This window comes from Lactuca serriola, chromosome 8 (genome assembly GCF_051521515.1).
Source record: "Lactuca serriola cultivar US96UC23 chromosome 8, Lser_US96UC23_V15, whole genome shotgun sequence".
NCBI classification, from domain to species: Eukaryota; Viridiplantae; Streptophyta; class Magnoliopsida; order Asterales; family Asteraceae; genus Lactuca; species Lactuca serriola.
The window spans coordinates 74,605,255-74,627,571 of NC_136415.1; positions in this window are offsets into that span (position 1 = coordinate 74,605,255).

The window sequence follows — 22,317 nt, forward strand, 5'->3', positions numbered from 1 at the left end:
TGGTAAAGTTGAAGCAATCCTTGAGGAAAGCACGGGTAGATGTGGAAGGTAGTATGGGCCCGTACTACTGAGAGCAGAGGACCCGTACTTGAATCAAGGAGGGCCTAGACAAAATCGGGAACCTTGGGAAGTATGTTAGATCCCTCGAGTATGTGAATGATCCTGACCTTTATGCGTGTATTTTCAGTATGGTGACCACACGGCTTGGAGCAGGAGGTTCAGGATCTGGATCAGGATCGGTCTCGGGTTCGGGATCCGAGCAGGTTGATGACGGGCTACGCGAGTTCATCGCGTGTGAATCACGAGAGGCATCCTTGAGTTGACCCTATCATCTTTGGTTCGATCAAGGAGGGGATTGTTGAGGTGATGGAGGATCGTCTCCGATCATTCAGGAGTGATATGGCGGCTAGCCAGGTGGGTGCACTCACACTGTCCTTTAAGGACTTTCGGGGAAGCGGTGCGCCAGATTTCCATGGGGTGAAAGACCCCATTGCTACTAGGAGATGGATCGCGGACATTGAGTCTGCACAGCTGACGAGCTTCTATCCTGAGGGGTCGAAGGTGCGATATGAAACATGATGCTTGCGAGACAGGGCTAGAGATTGGTGGGAGTCTGTTGGTGATTCATTGGGAGCCTCGGCTATTAAGGCTATGACTTGGTCGGACTTTGTGACCAGATTCAGGGCTGAGTTTGCGCCAGCTGTGGAGCTTCAGCGGCTGGCCAGGGAGGTTTTGGATATGAGGCAGACTACAGAGACTGTGGCGGAGATCACTGCCACGTTCCGGGAGAGGGCATTGCTGGTGCCCCAGTATGCGGGTGATGAGGATATGAGGAGGACTCGCTACCACGACATGCTACGAGCTGACATTCGGGAGCATGTTAGTTTTTCAGCTTGTCCTACCTTAGATTCCATGATTTCCAGGGCTAGGGAGAGGGAGATTGATCTGGAGCACGTCCAGAAGAGGCAGGCAGTGGAGGGGATGACGACTGGGGCTTCGGGGAAGAAGCCCAAGGGATCTGATGGTAGGCCGAAAGGCCAGGCAGGACGGGACCCCTATGGGAAATGCGGTCGGTCACACGAGGGAGCTTGTCGCACTGGGCCAGGTTCAGACTGCTATAAGTGTGGCAAGGTGGGGCATTTTGGAAGGGATTGTACTGCCCCCGCCCCTGCGGTACAAATGACATACCTAATTTGCTTCCATTGTAATCTGAGGGGCCATAAAAGGGCCAACTGCCCGAGATTGACAGCAGCGTCAGCAGCAGTGCCAGCGGCAGCGCTGGTCTCAGCGACGGTGCGGGTTACGGATGGCCGGAAGGTCAAGACAGAGGTTCCAGTGGTGCGGAGCCGAGCATTTCAGCTGACAGCCGAGGAGGCATGCGCTGCACCTGATGTGGTGACGGGTATGATTCTTTCCCTCTGATCTTCTTTTTGTTGTGATTGTGTTATTGATATGTGCTCTGTTTAGGATCGTTCCATGTGAACGACATCCCAGTTCTGGTATTGTTTTACTCGGGCGCTACCCGGTCATTTGTGTCTCTTGCACTTAGCAAGAGATTTTCCGAGTCTTCGGGCATGTTGGATTGCACTCTAGAGGTAGAGATTGTTGACGACCGTTCGGTGCAGGCATCGACGGTATTTCGAGATTGTGTGTTGAGGTTATTTGAGGAGCGCTACCTGGTAGACTTGGTTCCCATTCCATTGCGTGGGAACAAGGTGATTATAGGCATGGATTGGCTCAGCCCTAATGGGGCAGTGATTGACTACGCGCAGGAGTTGGTGCGAGTCAGGACCCCAAGTGGGGGAGAGCTGGTGATTCAGGGCGAGAGGCCACATCGAGGACCAACTTTATGTTCAGCAGCAAGAACTAGGTGTTACCTTCAGCAAGGTTGTGTAGGTTATGTCGCGTATGTTTTAGATACCCGGGAAACGGGTAGGGCGACGGTGGACGATGTACCTGTGGTACGAGAGTTTGCGGACGTATTCCCCGAGGAGTTGTCGGGGATACCTACGGAACGACAGGTGGAATTCAGGATCGACCTAGTTCCTGGTATGGCTCCGATAGCCAAGGATCCATATCGGTTGGCTCCTCCTGAGATGCAGGAGTGGTCTACACAGCTGCAGGAGCTGTTAGACAAGGGTTTCATTGGACCGAGCAGTTCACCCTGGGGAGCCCCGATTCTGTTTGTGAGGAAGAAGGACAGGTCGCATCGGATGTGTATAGATTATCGGGAGCTGAACAAGGTAACGGTGAAGAACCGCTACCCACTCCCGAGAATTGATGACCTCTTTGATCAGCTTCAGGGGGCATCTTGGTTCTCCAAGATTGATTTGCGTTTAGGGTATCAGTAGATGAGGGTCAGAGAGGAGGATGTGCAGAAGTCTGCGTTTCAGACGTGTTATGGCCACTATGAGTTTGTGGTGATGCCTTTCGGGCTCACCAATGCTCCTGCCGCGTTCATGGATCTCATGAACCGCGTGTGAAGACCGATGTTAGATTGGTTCATGATAGTATTTATTGATGACATCTTGGTTTATTCCAAGACACGGGAGCAGCATGAGGAGCATCTACGGGAGGTTCTGGATACTTTAAGGAGGGAGAACTTGTATGCTAAGTTCTCAAAGTGTGAGTTCTGGTTGCGCGAGGTGCAGTTTCTTGGGTACCTTGTCAACCAGAACGGGATTTCGGTAGATCCGGCCAAGGTAGAGGCCATGATGAATTGGGAGGTTCAGAGGTCTCCATCTGAGATTCGGAGATTTCTAGGATTGGCAGACTACTATCGGAGATTCATTTAGGACTTCTCCAAGATAGCAGTTCCGCTCACCCGACTAACTAAGAAGTCGGTGGTGTATCGCTGGGGGCCTGAGTAGCACGCCGCATTTGAGACGCTGAGACAGAGATTGTGCGAGGTGCCAATCTTAGCCTTGCCAGAGCGCATGGAAGATTTTTTTGTGTACCGTGATGCATCCATTGCAGGTTTGGGAGTGGTATTGATGTAGAGAGGGCATATCATTGCCTACACGTCAAGGCAGCTGAAGCCTCACAAGGCGAACTACCCGACGCATGATTTGGAGCTGGGGGCTGTTGTGTTTGCCCTTAAGATTTGGCGTTAATACCTCTATGGGGTTCGTTGTTCGATTTACACGGACCACAAGATTCTAAGTATCTCATGGACCAACCAAATCTAAATATGAGGCAGCATCGGTGGCTTGATGTGGTGAAGGATTATGATTGTGAGAACCTCTACCATCCGGGGAAGGCCAACGTCGTGGCCGATGCGCTTAGTCGCAAGGCAGTGCCGATCAGGGATATCTGTCTAAGGATGAAAGTGATGAATCCGCTTCTGGAGCAGATCCGGGAGGCTCAGCAGGAGGCTATGAAGGAGGAACATCGAAAGAGTGAGCGGATTATGGGGCAGGTTTCCTCTTTCGACTATGATAGCCAAGGGTTATTGACTCTTCACCGTAGGGTGTGGCATGGTACGTGGAGCGGTGCTTGACCTGCAGGAAGGTCAAAGCCGAGCATTAGAGACCTCATGGCAAGATGCAGCCGTTGGATATCCCGCTGTGGAAATGGGAGGATATTACGATGGATTTTATCATGAAGTTTCCCAAGACCGCACGGGGGATGGATTCGATATGGGTCATCGTGGATCGATTGACCAAGAGCGCCCACTTTATTCCGATTCAGGAGAGCATCTCGGCCGAGAAATTGGCCTATATCTATATCAGGGAGGTGGTGGCGCGGCACGGAGTGCCAGTTTCGGTGATTTCGGAAAGAGACGTGCGGTTTACTTCCAGGTTTTGGAAGAGGTTTCATGATGAGCTAGGTACTCGTCTACATTTTAGCACCACTTTTCACCCGCAGACGGATGGCCAGAGCGAGCAGACCATCCAGACTCTGGAGGATATGCTGCGGGCATGCGTTTTAGATTTCGGAGGTAGTTGGGATACCTACCTCCCGTTGGCGGAGTTCTCGTATAATAACAGCTATCATGCGAGTATCGATCGTCCTCCCTTCGAGATGTTGTATAGGAGGAGGTGCAGGACCCCGATATGTTGGGGCGAGGTTGGCCAGAGAGTCATGGGGAGCACCGAAGTAATGCTCAAGACGACCAAGAAGATTCAGAAGGTCCGGAGCAGGCTTCAGACTGCTCAGAGTCAGCAGAAAAGTTACGCTGATAAGCGTCGATTAGACCTGGAATTCCAGGTCGGGGATATGGTTCTCCTAAAAGTGTTGCCATGGAAGGGCGACATTCGATTCAGGAAGCGGGGCAAGTTGGGCCCAAGGTATATCGGACCGTTTAGGGTTATAGCTCGGGTAGGCAAGGTGGCGTACTGGCTGGATCTGCCAGCCGAACTCAGTCAGATCCACAGCACTTTCCACGTCTCTCATATGCGGAAGTGCCAAGTGGACGATACGACGGTGGTACCCTTGGAGTACATTCAGGTTGATGGCAGCCTGAATTACATCGAGCGGCCTGTGGCGATCCTTGACCGGAAGTCGAAGGATCTGAGGAACAAAAGAGTAGAACTCATGACGGTGCAGTGGCAACACCGGAAGGCGTCGGAGTGGACTTGGGAGTCGGTGAGTGAGTTGATGGAGCACTACCCTGAGCTGTTTCAGGATCGAGCGGCAGACTTCGAGGACGAAGTCTAAAATAAATGGGGGAGATTTGTAGCACCTGGTTCTTGGTATGTATTTTGTTATTAAATCTTCATTTATTTTTGCATTTTTGGCCTTGGACTCGGCGAGTCGAAGGACTGACTCGCCGAGTAGAAGCGGGATGAGGCGCGGGGTTTAAGCTGCGGACTCGGCGAGTTGAGTCCCAGACTCGGCGAGTAGCCGCTGTTTAGACAAAAACCCTAATCCAGGGGTTTGCACCCTATTTAAACGACCTTATGCAGCCTCCTTTCCCCTTTTATGCTCCCAAACACTCCTCATAGCAAACCCAAGCCGTTTTATGAAGATCTAAGGCTTTTTGAGTGATTCTTGTGAGTTTTGGTCTCAAGGAAGAAGGAAGAGAATAGAAGAATCAAGAGGTGACTGAAGGATTCGAGTTTGGTTCATCATTTGAAGTCTTTTGGAAGGTATAAAGTCTGAACGTTGCTCACACTTTTGTTAGATCCCTCTTTGGGGTGATTTAGGGCTTTTATAAACCATTTTTGGTGGCCAACCATGTTTGCAAACATGGTTGGGGGTTTGGGCTTCTGTATCATGTCATTTTTTGAGCCACAAGTCTGATCTAGGTTGGTTTTTGCACCAAGGAAGGCCCATGCAACAAAGAACCATTTTAGAACCTTTTAAGTTCTAATTTCCCATGTATGCATGTAAAGTTTGTAACTTTAAATGCTAGATCGAGTTTGGGGGCCTGGATCTATCATTTGGTTAAGTGTTGTACATCAGAAATCAAAGTTCTTAGTAAGGAATGTGATAGACTCGGCGAGTCCAAGGGTTTTGGTCCCATATCAGTGAGGGTCATAAGGACCAGTTGAGTGTGGAAGGGTTTTAGGAGTCCTGTGGAGTGACCCAACGTTTTGGACTAAGAAAAGTGTTATGGGAATTCATGGTACTCGGCGAGTGCATGAACGGACTCGGCGAGTCCAAGACAATCTTCATGGAACTCGGCGAGTTGTTCATCAACTCAGCGAGTCGAGGACAGAACATGTTTATAGGATGAAGAGTAACTCGACGAGTTGTTCATACAACTCAGCAAGTCAAGTCAGGACATGAGTATCAGTTGATGATGAACTCGACGAGTTGTTCATACAACTCGGCGAGTCGGATGTGGATTCAGTCGGTGTTCATTTAGAAGGAAAACTCATCGAGTCATCGCCTAACTCGACGAGTAGATACGAGTATGAGGTCTGATGGAAGGATAGGGACTCGGCGAGTTGACGAGTCAACTCGGCGAGTTAGGTCAACTGGAAGTTGACTTTGACTTGGTCAGGGGGTAAAATTGTCATTTTACCCTAAGGGAAGATGTCAGTTTCTGACTAAGTGTTTTGTGGGAATTTTAGACGGAGGATTTCCGGAGCAGCAGTGGTAGCAGTCAGAGGATTCCCGCACAGATCAGCAGCTACGAGGTGAGTTACCTTCCAGTAGGGGTGGGTCTAAGGCCACAATGCCGGCCCACCATTGAGGTGTACTTAGAAGATAATTGTCTTTGTGATAATTTATCTTTGTCTGGTTTGCGTTTGATTATGAGTTATATCTGTATGATATGATAGGGATAGTTTCCCTGATTCTGGTCCTTAGGACCAAGGGGTAGGTCAGTACCCAGATATGTCTGAATGTGTGTTTATATCTGTTGGAATAGTGTCTAAGGCTGCAACTATATTAGGCATGTATTTGACTCGGTTGTGCATGGTCCTTTTGGGTTGCCTTCACCGTAGCAACTTGAAAGGATGAATTATATGATAGAAGGAATATTATTAATATATTATGAGAATAATATAGGGAATAATAATATTATTATTTGATTAATATAAGTCATAAATTAATTAAGAATTAATTTGGTGACTTAAAGAGATTAATTAAATAAAAGGGGTATAAACTGTCAATTGTATGATAGTTTGACTTTGGGCTATAAATCCCTTAAGGATAAAGGGGGACGAATTCTAGGGCTTTGGATAGGCTTAGATTTCGTCCAAGGGCTTATCTATTAGGGTATTGGATTGCTTAGGGCCTAAGTTATCCAATTAGGGTTTAAGGGTGAAACCCTAGGAGCCTTACAAGTATAAATAGACCCCAAGGGTCAAGGGAAATTGGCACTTGTGCTTAGAGAAGAAACCCTGGCCGATTTGTTCCCTGTCCTCTCTCCTAAATCATCTCCTTTGCTAGTTGGTGTTTGTAAGCCATTAGAGGAGTGACAATTGTGACTCTAAAGCTCCAAGAACAATAAGATCAAGCAAGTAACTCAAGGTAAACTTCTAATTCTGATTTCATATTGTTATTATAGTCTATTAGCCATTAGAAGTCTTGGATTGAATGCATGTTTATTTAGAGAAACCTAGATCCAAGCATTAGGGTTGCATGTGCACATAGGAATGTTCATATGGCTAAAACTCATCAGTGGTATCAGAGCCTAGATTGGTTTCTATTGAATTGATGCATTGATTGCTTGTTTGATGTCTTCAAAATTCGATTTTTATGTTTCTGTCTGATGGACTCGGCGAGTCCCATAGTGGACTCGGCGAGTAGGCTTGACTCGGCGAGTCCATTGGGGTACTCGACGAGTCCAAGCATCAGAAAGAGGAAACTTCGGGATTTCTTGCTGTTTATCTTTGAGATACTTGCCTTAATCATATTAGATCAATATAAATCCGATTTTATGATATATATGTGTATATTGTTGACCTAATTCAAGATATTTATCAATTAATTAAATATTTATTTCCTTATATGATAATTGATTAATTATTTTAATTTAATTGGTAAATTGTTTTGCAAGAAATCATTAAATAAATCAAATATGGATAATTATGTGATTAATTTTTAATTTGGAGTATTTGTTATTTGATCCTCTATGTTTTGAAAAGTTTAAAATTTGCCCTCAAGTTTTGAAATTTATGTTTTGTGATTAAAAGTTTAATTTAGACAATTTAAATTTCAAACCCTACATTTTTACAAGTTTAAAATTCAACTCTATACTAATATAATATTACAAGATTAATATATATATATATATATATATATATATATATATATATATATATATGTATGATTAAAAATTATGGTCTTACCGTTAGTAGGCCTCATTCACAAAGCCGATCTATAAGGTGGGTATAAGGTTGCTGCCTATAAAATGACGCTTAATGGGTGTACACTCACACCCACCGCTTGCTTGATCGGTGGAGGGTCGTTAGCCGAACGGGTAGGATAGGGCAACCTCATCCCTTCATTAAAAGTATAATATGAAATACAAAGTAACTACATGTTTTCAAAAATTTCCCAATCTTAGTTACTTTAGGAAAAGTGAATTGATGCAATCCCATGAAATTACACTTTGCACCCTTGCTAAGAAGTTAGTGGAGCGTGTGTGGTTTACCGGCACACTAATTGGTTCTAACCAAAGGTGGCAAAGGGTGATTCATTGTTTATCATAGTTCAATGGAGCGTGTGTGGTTTACCGACACATCGAATAGGTGATCGTTACAATGAAGGCACCATGTAAATTTGCATGGTAATTCACACCTACTTTGTGATCCTCGGTATCCCAGTCACAAACGAGAGGGGCATATCGAGATTTAAACATGCCATTGAAAAGTTTCAATGAATCTCATCCAAACCTAGGAATTCTCAATACATTTAGAACTTAAAGTTATGTTTTTTGTGGTGGAGAATTAGTGAATCGTCATTCACTTACCTTCAAAATTGTTTGCATGTTAGATTACAACATCCCTTTTCTAATATGTAAATATTGTTGTTGGATCCTAGCCCTAATTTTCTTATTGGGTGATAATTAGGGATTCATATTCTAATATATCTTTGTCCTTTCTATTTGTAGATGTCGAACGCAAACAACGTTGCTGCTAGTTCATTCACATTGATGAGCCGTTGTCAAAAGGTGACTTTTGATGGGACGAACTTTAGCGAATGGATAAGATACATTCGCTCAATTGCTCGCTATGAGGACAAGGAGTATGTCCTAGATGAGAAGCTCGAGAAAATCAACCCAGAAATCGCTACTCCGGCTGAAATGACTGCTTTTGAGACTCATGAACATGATGCAACGAAGGTACATTGGATCATGATAGCCACCATGAATGCCAAATTCCAAAAGTCCTATGAGGACATGAATCCGTACGAAATGCACCAAGACTTGTTGGAGAGATACCACCAAAATGGGTACGAGATTTTCACTAACATGATTTCCGTACGAGATTTTCACTAACATGGGTATGAGGACACGAAATTCGTACGAGATTTTCACTAACATGATTTCCGCCAAAATGGGTCATGGAGAATCTCTTACCGTGCACCTGCAAAAGATGCAAAGGTATGTCGACCGTCTTCGCAAGTTGAATGTTGACTTCGGGGAACACTTGGCGATCGACATGGTGCTTCACTCTTTGCCTCCATGTTACAATCAATTTACAATCAATTTAGGATGACCCGCTCCCAATCCACCCGCTGCTCCTGTTTTGGCCATTGGGCAAGGAAGAAGTAAGAAGAGGAAGGCTCCGTCTAAGAGCCACCGCAAGGGAAAGTCCCGAGATGGTTGCTCTTCTAGTGGGACCAAAGTTGATCCTGCTAAACCATGTCCTAACCCTAAGGAGGTAGAGTGCCATCATTGCCATAAAATAGGGCATTGAAAGAGAAGCTGCCCAGACTACCTGCAAGCTATCAGGGAAGGAAAGATCAAGCCATCTTTCGCAGGTATATATACAATTAAATCTAATGAGTCATCTCATTCTATTTCTTGGGTCCTTGATACCGGTTGTGGTAACCACATTTGTTCTGATTTGCAGGGACTAAGAAGAAATAGGGATGTGGATCATGGAAGAATAAATCTATTCATGGGGAACAGAAGATCGTCGCCTGTGACCAAGATTGGAGTGTATTCTTTAGTGCTTAGGAATGGTTTGCCTTTAGATTTGAACAATTGTTGCTATTCGCCAGAAATGGCTAGAAACATCATTTCTTTTCATGGTTTGTTTAGACAAGGTTTTAGATTTTCTTTTAATAATGAGAATGGTTCTATTCTTGCTAATTTAAATGGTGTCTTATATTTTGAAGCAATACCGTGTAATGGAATTTATGAAACTGTTATGATTGTAGATAACTTACGAAATGATGTTTTATGCATAGATTCTTCCAATGGTATGGATAGAGAATTCTTATGGCATTGTCGTCTTGTACATGTCAACAAGAAGCGCATAGCCCAACTCCAAAAGGATGGAGTGTTGGAGTCATTCGACCTAAGGGAAGATGACACATGCAAGTCTTGTTTGCTTGGAAAGATGACTAAGTCACCCTTCACAAGTACATGTGAAAGGGGTGAGGGTCTATTAGACCTAATACATACCGATGTATGTGGACCGTTTAGATCAACCACGAAGGAAGGGAACCGCTTCTATGTGACTTTTACCGATGACTATAGTAGATATGGGTATATCTACTTAATCAAGCAAAAGTCAGAAACTTTTGAAAAGTTCAAGGAGTTCAAGAATGAAGTGGAAAATCAATTGGGCAGGAAAATCAAGATGCTTCGATCCGATCGAGGAGGAGAGTACCTAAGTCTTGAATTCCACGACTATCTCAAGGAGTGTGGAATAGTTTCACAATTGACACCACCTAGGACACCGCAGTTGAATGGTGTGGCAGAAAGGCGTAATCGAACCTTGTTAGACATGGTTCGCTCTATGATGAGTTGTGCTTCACTACCTATCTCTTTTTGGGGGTATGCCTTAGAGACTGCCGCCCATATCCTTAACCGAGTCCCTACTAAGAAGGTTGCCAGACACCTCACGAGATGTGGACAGGGAAAGCTCCCTCGTTAGCACATATCAAGGTTTGGGGTTGCGAGGCTTTCGTAAGACGAGATACTCACGACAAGCTCGAACCTCGTAGTGAGCGATGTATTTTCATCGGCTACCCGCAGAAATCCTTTGGATATCTCTTCTATAGACCGAAGGACAATGTTGTCTTGTTGCGAGTAGAGGAGTTTTCCGAGAGCGAGAACTCATAAGCCAAGGAGACAGTGGGAGGCAAATTGAGCTTGAAGAGATTCAAGAGTCGATAGATGAAGGAACCTCTACCGCTGGCGCTCAACCCGAGGAGGAAACTCCGGTTGAACCAATTGACGAGTCATTACCTCTTAGACGTTCCGAAAGAGTTAGAGTTCAACCCCAGTTTTATGGGTTTCATATTACTACAGAAGGGGATACGTATATTAGTGATGGTACACTAATAAATCTAGAAGAACCTAATAGCTATAAGGAAGCCATGGCAGGCCCGGAGTCTGTAAAATGGAAAGAGGCGATGGACAACAAGATTCAGTCCATCTATGACAACCAAGTTTGGAATTTGGTTGATAATCTGCCCGAACGTAAGACCGTTGGGTGCAAATGGTTCTTCAAGAAGAAGATCGACGTGGATGGAAAAGTACACACATATAAGGCGCGATTGGTTGCGAAGGGCTTTACTCAAACTCCCGAAGTTGACTATGATGAGACCTTCTCACCAGTTGCGAAGATAAAGTCTATTAGAGTGATGCTACCTATTGCCGCATTTCATGATTATGAGATTTGGCAAATGGATGTCAAAACCGCCTTCCTTAACGGTAAGTTGGCTGAGGATGTTTGCATGGCTCATCCAGAGGGTTTTGTCGATCCGAAGCATCCGAATAGAGTGTGTAAGCTTGAAAAGTCCATTTATGGACTTAAGCAAGCGTCTCGCAGATGGAATCTTTGCTTCGATGAGAAAGTCAAAGAGTTTGGATTTGTACGAAGCGAAGATGAATCATGTGTATATGTCAAAGCCAGTGGGAGTATAGTAAGCTTCCTCGTTCTGTATGTCGATGACATTCTACTCATAGGAAACGACGTCCCGACTCTGCAGGAGGTTAAGTCCTGGCTCGGGAAGTGCTTCACTATGAAGGACCTCAGAGAGGCTTCCTATATTTTGGGAATAAGGATAGTGAGAGAGCGAAGTAAGAGACTAATAGGACTTAGTCAGAACCCTTACTTAGACAAGGTACTAAAACGTTTTAGTATGGAAAACTCGAAGAAGGGAGAATTACCGATACAAAGTAATGCCAAATTGAGTAAGACTCAAAGTCCAAGTACCGAAGCTGAAATAGCAGAAATGAGCCGAGTACCATACGCTTCCGTAGTTGGCTCAATCATGTATGCTATGACTTGTACTCGCCCTGATGTAGCCTTTGCTTTTAGCATGGTTAGTAGATATCAAGGGAACCATGGTAGATCCCATTGGATTGCGGTTAAGAATATCCTTAAGTACCTTCGGAGGACGAAGGAATGGTTCTTAGTCCTTGGAGGGAGTGATGAACTAAAGGTGCGAGGGTATAGTGACGCCAGCTTTCAGACCGACAGGGACAACTACCGTTCGCAGTCGGGCTGGGTCTTTACCCTGAATGGAGGAGCAGTGATTTGGAAAAGTTCCAAGCAGGAAACCGTAGCTGCTTCAACGTGCGAATCAGAGTACATTGCAGCGAGCGAAGCGTCGACAGAGGCAATATGGTTAAAGAACTTCATCGGTGATCTTGGAGTTGTACCTGCCATAAAGGAGCCCATGGAGATTTTCTGTGATAATGAAGGAGCGGTTGCCTTGACCAAGGAACCGAGGGATCATGGTAGATCTCTACATCTCGACAGAAAATATCACTTTATTAGACATCGTGTAGAAGAAGGACAACTCGTAGTGAAAAGGATATCATCAGAAGATAACCCAGCAGATCCTCTTACGAAGGGACTGAGTAGGGTTAAGCACTTGCAGCATGCTAGGAGTATTGGGCTGAAGGATGATATTAGTATAGATTAGATAGTATTGGAAATGTGTAATAGATAAATGTAATTAACATTTGATGATTAAATAAAAGAGTATTATTTATGAGTAATGTTACTGTCTTATGTTAATTGTTTAACAATTGTTTCACTTTGCATGTTTTGACTTCCAGAATAATTGAGTTTATTAAGAATAATCGAATTATTCAAATTGTCCACAATCGTTCATATGTTGGAAGTAGGTGTGAATGAAGATTGTCATGAATTGGTGTGTAGATTGTCTAAATGGTATTAGACATAACAAAAGTTTGTTGCAACGTTCATGAGTGCTTATGAACTAGTTTTGAGCATTGGAACAAACCCGTGCTTGCTGGAATCACCTTATGGAATGTGATAAAAGGGTGATGGGAAGACGATAATATCATATGGCCTTAAAACCAAGATATATGGTTTGTTGTTTGTTAATTGGTTATACATTGATAATGCGAAACCGCATCAGTAACTTGATGTTATAAAACGCATTGTTGTGTATAGTTGATTAATGAATAAGTAAATGCATATAAGTCGAAGTTTATTTGTTACTTTTATCCTAAGAGGGTAAAAGTGATATCTCGGTCGCTCGATGATTTGATTTGACTTATGTGCCAGGCCCGGTCAGAACTGAATTGATGTGTTCGATTAAGTTCTATGTCAAATAAATCGGAGATCGAGAAACCAAATGCTAGACAAATTAGTTCCATAGAATTGTCAGCATGATATCTAAACAGAGGACTGTACGATCCCTTATCTGAAGAACAAGATTGATTAGATCAGAGTTTGACAGAGTCTTTGAGAGCTACGATTGCAAATCGGATTATACTTGTGTATATAGTTACTAGACTTATCCAAGTGGGAGACTGTTGGAATAGTGTCTAAGGCTGCACCTATATTAGGCAAGTATTTGACTCGGTTGTGCATGGTCCTTTTGGGTTACCTTCACCATAGCAACTTGACAGGATGATTTATATGAGAGAAGGAATATTATTAATATATTATGAGAATAATATAAGGAATAATAATATTATTATTCGATTAATATAAGTCATAAATTAATTAAGAATTGATTTGGTGACTTAAAGAGATTAATTAAATAAAAGGGGTATAAACTGTCAATTGTATGATAGTTTGACTTTGGGCTATAAATCCCTTAAGGATAAGGGGGGACGAATTCTAGGGCTTTGGATAGGCTTAGATTTCGTCCAAGGGCTTATCTATTAGGGTATTGGATTGCTTAGGGCCTAAGTTATCCAATTAGGGTTTAAGGGTGAAACCCTAGGAGCCTTACAAGTATAAATAGACCCCAAGGGTCAAGGGAAATCGGCACTTGTGCTTAGAGAAGAAACCCTGGCCGATTTGTTCCCTTTCCTCTCTCCTAAATCATCTCCTTTGCTAGTTGGTGTTCGTAAGCCATTAGAGGAGTGAAAATAGTGACTTTAAAGCTCCAAGAACAAGAAGATCAAGCAAGTAACTCAAGGTAAACTTCTAATTCTGATTTCGTATTGTTATTATAGTCTATTAGCCATTAGAAGTCTTGGATTGAATGCATGTTTAATTAGAGAAAACTAGATCCAAGCATTAGGGTTGCATGTGCACATAGGAATGTTCATATGGCTAAAACCCATCAATATCTTGCTATTGTATGCTAGCAGTAGGGGTGGAATAGTCCCCAGTTACCGGTTGAAAGATACCGATGACGATTACTGGTTGAAAGATACCGATGATGATTACCGGTTGAAAGATACCGATGGTATTGTATGGTATGTGGTATGATGGGGGGACTCACTAAGTTTTGTGCTTACTGTTTCAGTTTTTGGTTTTAGGCTCCTCTTCGTCGAAGGGGAAGGAGCCGGCGGCGTAGCATGGCATCACACACATACATATGATTTTTCTGCATGGTGTTTTCTGGGATTGTACTCTGATATGAAATTTGTTCATGGTTGTGGGTTTTAAATTTGATACTTGATTTTGAGATGCCGTGTTTATACAATACTTTCTAATTAATATTTTATGAATTAATTAATCAAAAATGAAATTTTTGGGCTTGAATTTTGGGATGTTACACAAACTGCACAAGGAGCGGTGAGTCGAGATGGGGCATCCGGCCTTGGAGGAGCCATAGGCGGGGAGTAGGGCATCGTGATACTTGAAACATCTTCAAAAAAACTCATCTAAAGGCAAAGAGGCCATGGGAGCCGCACCGGAAGACCCACTAAAGGGAAAATAAGTCTCAGCAAACCGAGCACGTCAAGTAATAAAGGTGTGTGAGGAAACCAGATCAAGACATTGATAGCCTTTATATTGCGGATGATAACCAATGAAGATGCATGGTATACTCTGAGGAGAGAGTTTATGAGCTGCATAATCACGCAAATAAGGATACGCGTGACGTCCAAAAGGACGGAAAGTGTCATATGAGGGCACCTGATGAAAAAACACCTCAAATGCAAACTTCATGTCAAGAACCTTGGTGGGTAATCGATTAATAATAAACACGGCGGAGCTAAAAGCATGCACCCAATAAGACACAAAAATGTGGCCGTGAAACATCATAGCGGGCCTGGTTTCCACAATATGACGATGTTTCTGTTCAACCCGCCCATTTTGTTGTGGGGTATACGTGCATGATATTTGGTGAAAAATCCAATGTTTTTGCAAAAGAAGTTTAACATTTTTGTTCAAAAATTCAGTACCCCCATCACTATGAAAGGTTTTAATTTTTGTGGAAAATTGTATTTCAACAAATGTAATAAACATCTCAAACAACATATAAAAGTCCGATTTGGACTTAAGTGGATAAAGCCATGTGAACAGGGAAAAATCGTCAACAAACATCACATAATAACGATAAGAATCAACCGAAGTAACCGAAGATGGGCCCCAAAGGTCACAATGCACCAAATCTAAAACACAAGCGACACGTTTATCATTACTATAAAAGGGTAAGCAATGCGATTTCGCTAGTTGGAACGGTGAACACACAACCAGTTTAGGTAAAATAGAAGACACCAAAACAAGTCCAAGTTTATCTAACAATGAAATTGTGTTAAACGACACATGTCCCAAACGGGAATGCCATAAATCAATAGAGGCTTTTGATCCATTCCGAGCAAAGAAAGCACGCGCCACCGGTTTATTAGGAAGAATGTAGAGCCCATGATCATATCGTCCGCGAGCTAGATCCCACTTCATTTCCCGGTCCTGAATGTCATATTAATATTTGGAGAAAAGAACATCCATGTCATTATCATAAGCTAACCGACTAATGGAGAGTAAATTTTTCGAGAGACGGGGAACCACTAACACATCCCATAACCGAAGCCCATTAGCAAGAGAAGAAAGTCCAATAGATAAAATATGAAGAGTGTTACCATTACCAAATTGAACCGAGCCATCACCATTGAACGGTGCAGGTTGAGAAACTGATCCCGGGGAAGACACCATATGATCCGAGGCACCAAAATCAACATACCAATCCAGGCCGGGAGTATTATTGACATTACATTTGGCTAGAAAGGCTTTCACCAAGTCGGTGTCATTCACGGGGATCGAAGAGGCAAACGAGGACAGTTGCGGGCACTGATTTGCATAATGGCCATTGGTACAACATAGTTGGCAATAAGGGGAACGACGCCCATGACCACGACCACCGTGAGCGTCACCACCACAAGGAGCCCCACTACCTCGCCCAACAGCCGATGAGGTGCGCCCGGGAGGAGTCTCGATAGTGAAAGCAACGGGATGCGGCGATGAACCATGAAGCGAGGTAAGAAACATTTCATGCCCCTCAGCTTGGGCAAGCAAATCATGGAAAAGCTAAGCATGACGGCACGTACGAATCGCCACAGAAATGGATTCAAAAGAGCCACCAAGATCACATAAAAACCAATGGCACTTGTCCGATTCATCAACCGCGTGACCAATGGCCGCTAGTTGATCGCAAATATCCTTAAAACGACGACTATAATCTGAAACAGAAACGGTACCTTTAGAAAGGAGACGAAGTTGATCACGAAGATTTTGAACCCGCTCCACAGAAGAGTTTCTGTAGGCGGACTCGAGAGCCATCCAAACAGCACGGGCGCCGGGCGGTGGAGAGACCCACCACCTTAGAAAATGCCTCTTCGGTGAGAGATGCTTGAAGCAAAATGAGGGCGCGTTGGTCCGCGTCTTGCCACTCCACAAACTCCAGGTTCACGGTGGTCTTGTTATCAACCATAATAGATGATGGCAGGGCATTAGAAGAGCCGTCAACATGGCCAAGAAGTTGTTGATAGGAGAGGAGTGGGGTCATTTGATTCACCCATAGAAGGTAATTAGTGGAGGAGAGACAGATTGTGATGAGGTGAAGGATGGTGTTCATGGGAAGGGTGGTATCATTGGGGTTGGATGTTGACATGATGAGGAGATGGTGGTGATGGAATTCCGGTGAGAGGGGAAGAAGAAAACCGAAAAGAAGATAAGAGGATAGGAATAATCAAAAGTTTAATGAGGTCAAAATTTTAATGAGGGTGAGGAAGGGAGGAGTTGGCTCTTGATACCATGTGTAAATGAATCTTCATATCAAAAGACATGGGGTTATGCTCATTATATAGTGGAGATAATTACATATCCCCTAACAAAGAATACAAAGAGACATACAATAATTACATATAACCTACACAAAGAATAAAAAGAGACATACAAATAAATGTAGTCTAATAGTTATATACCAAAATAACTATTTTTACTCGAATTATATGTTTCAGTAACCATTAAAATTTCACTTGTCAATAAAAAATCACATCCCCCAAATAAATATTCAAAATTATTTCGCAAATGATAGTTACTTTTTGTGGAGTAAGTATCATATCTAACCGGTTATCTACAAGTCTCATGAAAACTATCGTCTATTGCTAATGGTTCTGATTGGATCGATAGCTTCTATAAGATTGAAATCAACAATACCATGATGTAATTGAATGAACGCATCAATGTAAATAAGATCTGATTTTCTTATAGAAAGTAAAAGACATACGATTACAAATGATGTAAAACACCTTTCAAAAGATACTCTCTACCACTAACTAACTACCTTTATATAGTGAATACAATGAAATTGGTTAGGCCTTGACCAATGAGGTCAGTACACCTAAGCTATCACAACTGTCAAAAGAAACTAACAAGACATGCGAAACCTAAGTACAAAAAATACGAATACAGACTAAGTTGTTCGTATATATAAGAGTAGACTCAAAACATACAACTACAAACTCCCATTCACATCATAACTCAAACACAACATATCAATTATGTGAATCCCAACAACCCCCCCCCCCCACCACCACCACCACAACCACCACGTGTGTTGAGTTACGAAAGCAGACTTCATCTTGCCTCTTCAAAAACTTCATGAATCATTCCAAGAATAACGATACGAGTTGTCATCCACCATATATGCATATCTGAGACACAATTGATATCATCTTTAGTGTTCAACTTGTACATCTTAGTTTTATTCAGGATTACAGTCAGTGTAGAAGATTTATAACAATGCTTGTCTTGAAGATACATCATTCGATTCTTCATAATCCGATTTTCATGCACTTTGTATACAACACCCCATGGCTTTTTTTTAATAAATCCATCCCTTATCTGTTTAATATTTTTTGGTTGAACACATATATTCTTTTTCAAAATCTCAACCACCTTAACATCCATCTTACATAGCTGCATGATATAAGATCTTAACATTCGCTTTAGGTGTTAAAGTTGAGTTAAGAACTTTGTTTCATGTTTCTTCAACAGACCAAAAAACACAATCCAAATAATAGGGATTCATTATTGGAAGATCAACAAAATGAGAATAAATAAATTTCATTATTTGATCCCATTAACACTTTAAATGTGTAATTCGTATACACTTCAACTTTAGTTTATTTAATCTTCTTAACTGCACCAATATTCTTCAAAGTCCAAACTTTGTATTATGGTTTTGAATGAGTAACATAGAACTTGAATAGCTTTTTGTTCGTATTACTATTTGATAAAGGAGCTCAATTAATGTTCTGAAAGCTTATAAAAAGAAAATCTAGTGCAATCATTGGAAGATCTAACTGACAATCACTTGTATTGTCTACTGCAAAATAAGATCTTGGTTCTAGCAAATATTTTTCAACATTCTTAATGGCCCCATGTTGAATTCTTGCAACTCTCCATTCTGGACATAAAGCTTTTAATGTAGCATCAGTTGCTTCTTTTTCTCTTATCTCTGCATCTTGTATATCCAACTCAATTCGAAGTTGCTTATTTCTTTCCAACTCTTCATTCAGCCTCTATATCACTAGGATCAAATTCATTATGCAAAACAATTTTCTCATAACTTCTTCCCACGCCAGCTTTAGGGATATTTGGAATTTCATGAGTAATTTAATCCAATACCCTTTTCAATGATCTGTTAGTAATTGTAACTTTTGGAGCATCATGTTTCTTCACCATTTGAGGAACAATATATAGATTTTTGAGATTAACTTGAGGAATATTTTATTGACCAGCATTCGCTTGAGCAACTCCCTCTCCTCCTTGTTGTGAAGTAGCCTCGCTACTCGTAGCACCATTAATAGCTCGAAGTTATGAAAGAACAGGGTTGAGTTTCACGTCTATCATTTGAGATATATAACTAAAGTGAGGCACATATTTTTCCTCCAGAATGCGAACGAGTCATTAATTAATCTAGAAATTTCTTCCTATAACAAGCAACACCTCTTCATCATTCTTCTCAAACTCCTTCTTCATCCCTATCAATTGAAGATTTAGAGACTTGATCTTGTTCTCCTTTTCTACAAGTAAATATGCCATCATTGCTTCTGAATTATAGTGATCAACAAGAGTGTTAATTGCACCTGTAACAACTTGATGATGAACAATGTTCTCAGAGATGATTAAAGCTTTAAGAGTTTTAACTTCTTAGATAACTAAGTCAAATTTACTCAAAGTTGTAGGGACCTTGAAAGAGCTTCATTGGTTTTCATATTTGTATCATTTAATAGCTTCTCATGAGCATCAAACACACTTTACTATCTGAAAGGATTGACTTCATTATGGACTTATGCACTGTCAACATAATTTGAAAATTTATTGGGGGAAAAAGAGTCTGCTTTGTGAACAACAACATTAAGCTTCTGATTAATCAATTTATATTCTCACTTTGTAATTCGATGAGTGGCTGTAACTTCATCCAAATCACACTCGTTATCTTAAAGATATGAGACTAACACTGGTTCAGCAAATGGTTGAAAAGTACAGTGACTTCAACTTCCTCATCATTAGGAACTACGAACTCATCATTACCACCTGTCATACTTTCTTCATTATAAACATAGGAAGTGTGAATATGTTCAGAAACTAGAATTTCACAAGATGGTGATGGAATAGTAGGGGTTTGTGGTTGAGTAGTTAAATCCATGAAAATAGGAGTTTAAAGTGGAATGGTTGTTTGAGTAGATGATACAGGTGAAATGGGAATTTGAATTGTAGTGAGAGGTTGAGAATTTGTTGGTAGTGAAAGAGGTGGTGATTAAAAATCGGCTCATTCATGATATTTTGAAAAAAATATAACTCTCAGTCTTAACACGTATCAATTATGTAGCTACAATAGAAACAACAGATACCTTGACAATCTACGAAGACTTAGTGTTCGTAGTATGAGTTTATACACATGTGGTAGATGGTTTTTCTGATTTCTGAGGATTAGAATATCTCTTAATATATTCGTTGTTTGCATCATCCTCAAGAAGAAGATCACTAATAGTATTCTCATAATCTTCATCAACAGCTGAAACCTTCGCTTTCTTCTTTAATTTCCTTTGATGCCTTGACATTTTACGAACATCTTCCTCAACAACTTTTGCTTTTCGCTTTCTACTAGCCATGCGTTGAATATTCCTATCTTCCAAAGCTACTTTCATAGAAGGTGTCATATATCTTTCACAAACATGGGAATCTGCTTTAAATTTCAACGATCTCATTTTTTACAGGAACTTTGTTCAACATAACATCTGGAATAGCCCCAATGTAATGAAAGTTCTCCACATCCGTTGTGACAAATGTAGAAGTATTCAATATTAATAACTTTGCGAGTTGCACATTTGCCATTTGTGGAACTTTGAAGTGATCACGAGCATTCTTCACATTAATGGACCAAAAACATGCACAAAAAATTATAATCCTTCATTGAAGAAGAATGAATTTGAATGAACTGGACCCAGAGAATTTGACCTAGATCAATCTTCTCATCTGTATACAATGTGTATAACAAATTATGAAACATATTGTTAGCATTATCAGAAAATGTAATATGTTCTGAAAAACATCTTAATAGTATGGTGAAAAGTACATTCTAAACAAGTGGCAATGAAGACTTCTTAAACTTTGACAAGACAAACAAATCATATTTATACCCCATATGATGATAAACTCTAATTATGATCAAAGAAGAAACCAAATCATTGGTTGAATATGCATCACCAGTTCTCAACCCTAACAGCTTGCAGAAGGTCGACTTGGTAGTAGCAGTTTTGTGCCTTTAAACACCAAAATTCATCACATCCATCTTCTTATTGTAACTTTTGTGTAGTATATGCCAAAATTAGGGCTGTAAGAGGAACTTATTCATGACAAATAATGCCTTATTTAAAATTGAATGATTCAAGCATTCACTCATAGGTTGAACATTCTTCAAATACCTTGATGCATCAAGATCAACAATCGTGTTCTGATGTTTCTTAATGATGAGAATAGATGAGGCAAATTGATCAATGAAGGAAACATGACCAAAAAACACTCCATTTATAATTAATGAAAAGAAACACACAAAGAATTGAAGAATGTAGAAGAATTTCTTGCAATGCTCGTAAATCGTTTGAATGCATAAAGATGTTAACTATGCTCAATCTGGGTATTTATATGTAGTGGAATGGAAAACTTTTTTTTTTGAATTTTAAAAGTCTGGGATTATATGAGAGAGAAACCGACAAATTTATTCTACTCTTTTGAGTTTATTGGGTGTGAGCGAAGAGAGAGATTCTAGTTTGGGTTCTTTTCATCCAAGCAAGGTGGTACGCACGAGGTCCTAAGCTCGAAAGTCTTTAGCAACAAAAGAGGAATGTAGTTCTTCCTTCTTATTTACATTTTTCGTAGGGTAACTACAATTACTATGAAACATAGATCCTAGATTGCATGTACACATAGTATATCATTGTTGATTTTTCTGCTACCTAGTTTAAGTGTATTAATGCATAGAAAACCTAGCAATGAAAGGAAGAGAGGGATAAAGTGGTGGAATTCATCAAGAGTAAAAGGACAAGAATAACTATCTTATAAGCTCTTTCCGTTTAGTCTTCATTTCATGAGTCTTAACACTTCAAGACCCAAGCTTCATGATTATGTCAAGCCTTACTTTAGAAGTATGTTCCTTACATTAGTAATAATCAAAAGCATGACTAGGTTCTTCCCTCTCCATGCTTATGGTTTTAATAAGAAAAGAAAGAGATTTTTATAAAAAAAATCTCTCATTTTTTTTATATATTAGAGTAAATTACACGAATGGTCCCTTTGGTTTAGGGTAATTTGCGCGTTTGGTCCCTAACTTATTTTTTTAACTCGGAAGGTCCCTAATGTTTGCTTTTGTTACGTGTTTGGTCCCTGTCTTACCTAAAATGACTATTTTTGCCCTTGATTTTTTTAATTTATTTAAATAAACAAACCTCCAACCCCACCCCCTCACCTTATCTTACACAACTCACTATTTTTTTCCTATTTAAATAATAGTATT